The sequence below is a fragment of the Cyprinodon variegatus genome, unplaced genomic scaffold (genome assembly GCF_000732505.1).
Source record: "Cyprinodon variegatus isolate N-32 unplaced genomic scaffold, C_variegatus-1.0 Scaffold164, whole genome shotgun sequence".
Taxonomy (NCBI): Eukaryota; Metazoa; Chordata; class Actinopteri; order Cyprinodontiformes; family Cyprinodontidae; genus Cyprinodon; species Cyprinodon variegatus.
In genome coordinates this window covers 682,696-685,659 of record NW_015150617.1, presented here as the reverse complement: position 1 = coordinate 685,659, position 2,964 = coordinate 682,696, and positions in this window count along the sequence as shown.

Below are 2,964 nucleotides of genomic sequence, written 5' to 3'. Positions count from 1 at the left end.
GAAATGGAAAAGAGCTTTGGGCACCTTTAGAAGAAAACCACCAAGCTACTGGTTTAGATATGTGGATGACACATCCGCCAAAATCCAGTTAAAAGAAGTGGAAGCTTTCACCAGACATATCAACTCGGTGGAGAACAACATTAAGTTTACCAGAGAGGATGCCAACGACAAAAGGCCACCTTTTCCGGACTGCTTGGTGAGCATGGAAAGAGATGGAAATATCAACATTGAAGTGTATAGGAAATCCACTCACACAGACCAGTATTTTCTTTTTGACTCACATCGCCCACTGGAACACAGATTTTCTCTCATCAGAACCTTACAACAACGGACTGAGCATGTACCTACTAAAACAGAAGGGAAGTACAGAGAACAGAAAAACATCAAAGATGCCCTTCAAACCTGTGGATACCCTGACTGGGCGTTTGTCAAATCAGCAAGGAAAACCAAAAGACACGCAGCAGAACAAAACTGTAATCAAATTAAATGCAAAAATATCACCATCCCATATGTTGCTGGAGTCTCTGAAAAGGTCAAGAGGACTTTCTCCAAACATAAAATCCCAGAACATTTCAAACCAAATAGGACCTTTAAACACATAGTGCATCCTAAGCACAAAACCCCCAGACCAAATATGAGTGGAGTGGTGTATGCAGTGAGGAATGCTCTGATCTTTATACTGGAGAAACCAAACAGCATCCACAGAAGCATGGCTGAACACAGAAGAGAGACTTCCTCTGGACAAGACTCGGCTGTCCACCTACATGGAACCAACTACCAGTTAAGTCCACTTTTAGAGTGGCTTCGTTTCCCAAAGATATCTCTATAGTTATGCTCCTTAATTTCCACTGTTATGCTGATGATACCCAGCTATATCTGTCTATAAATCCAGATGAAGCTAACCCATTACATAGATTACGGGCATGTCTTGAAGACATAAAAACCTGGATGACTCTTAACTATCTGCTTCTGAATGCAGANGGGCCTAATTTGGCTTTGCTTGAGTTCAGCTTAATTAAGTCAACCTGATGCCTCGAAGGGGAATCTCTTCACATGCTCCACATAAAGAACAAAAAAACAAGTCTGACTTTAAAGAAGAAATGTTTGTCTAAACAGCATTTCACTTCAGACCAGATCTGCATCTTACTGGACCTTTGTCTTTCCACAACCTATTTTAAGTTCAAGGATCCTTTTTACAGACAGAAGCATGGTTGGGCCATGGGATCTCCAGTGTCACCAATTGTAGCCAATCTTTACATGGAAGAAATGGAAAAGAGCTTTGGGCACCTTTAGAAGAAAACCACCAAGCTACTGGTTTAGATACGTGGATGACACATCCGTCAAAATCCAGTTAAAAGAAGTGGAAGCTTTCACCAGACATATCAACTCGGTGGAGAACAACATTAAGTTTACCAGAGAGGATGCCAACGACAACAGGCCACCTTTTCCGGACTGCTTGGTGAGCATGGAAGGAGATGGAAATATCAACATTGAAGTGTATAGGAAATCCACTCACACAGACCAGTATTTTCTTTTTGACTCACACCGCCCACTGGAACACAGATTTTCTCTCACCAGAACCTTACAACACCGGACTGATGTCCCTACTAAAACAGAAGGGAAGCACAGAGAACAGAAAAACATCAAAGATGCTCTTCAAACCTGTGAATACCCTGACTGGGCGTTTGTCAATTCAGCAAGGAAAACCAAAAGACATGCAGCAGAACATAACTGTGATCAAATTAAACGCAAAAATATTGCCATTGGACTTTCTCCAAACATAAAATCCCAGAACATTTCAAACCAAATAGGACCTTAGTGTATCCTAAGGACAAAACCCCCAGACCAAATATGAGTGGAGTGGTGTATGCAGTAGTGTTGCGCCGATGCCATTTTTTGGCCCCGATACCGATACCCGATACCTGGCTGTGCGGTATCGACCGATACCATAATAATGTAAAATAATTGCCATCATGGCTTTGTCAAGCTGCTGCCTACCTTTGTGAAGCAGGAAAAAATCTAATACAAAGTGAATCCAGTAGAACTTTTTATTGCCTACCTGGAGTGGGTGACAATAGTTGAATAAACTTATGGCTCTCAAAATGATATCGGTGCCCTATTTGTTGGTACTCGCCGATACCGATACCACCATTTTAGGGCAGTATCGGGGCCCCATCCGATACTGGTATCGGTACCGGTGCAACACTAGTATGCAGTTCAGGGCGGTGAGAAATGCTCTGATTTTTATATTGGAGAAACCGAACAACCACCACAGAAGCATGACTGAACATAGAAGAGAGACTTCCTCTGGACAAGACTCGGCTGTCCAACTACATGGAACCAACTACCAGTTTAGTCCACTTTTAGAGTGGCTTAGGTTTCCCAAAGATATCTCTATAGTTATGCTCCTATAGGCTTAGACTGCTGGAGGACATAGAGACCAGTTTTTATCTTTCAGCCTCATTCTATTTTTATATTCTCCCATTCTGCAGTATTTTTTAGTTACATTTTCTCATAGTATCTTCATTTGGTCTGTTCCTGTCTGGCTGTGACCCAATTCTGGAGAGAAATGTCTGCTTTGCTTCTGCCATCAACCCACTTTCTTTTATAGATGTTGGAGCTTGGCATGTTTTTCAGTGTAGTCTTGTTTCTCTGACTAACTGGATGTGCTCTCTTTCATCCTCTCCACTGTCACTACAAGCATCCTTAGTGTGAGGGATTCAATGAGTCGATGCAATCAGCTGGTTTTCCTTAGATAGAAAAACTATGATCTGGATGAATTGTCTCTATAAAGTGCTTTGAGAGGACATTTGTTGTGAATTGGTTCTATATAAATAGTTGAATCATATTGAATTTCCTCTTTAAACCCAACACGAGACTCATAAGCTGCTATTCTTCCTGAAGCTTCAGTATCACTTCAGCAGTCAGGAGTACCAATATAAATGTCTGAGGTATAAATGGAGC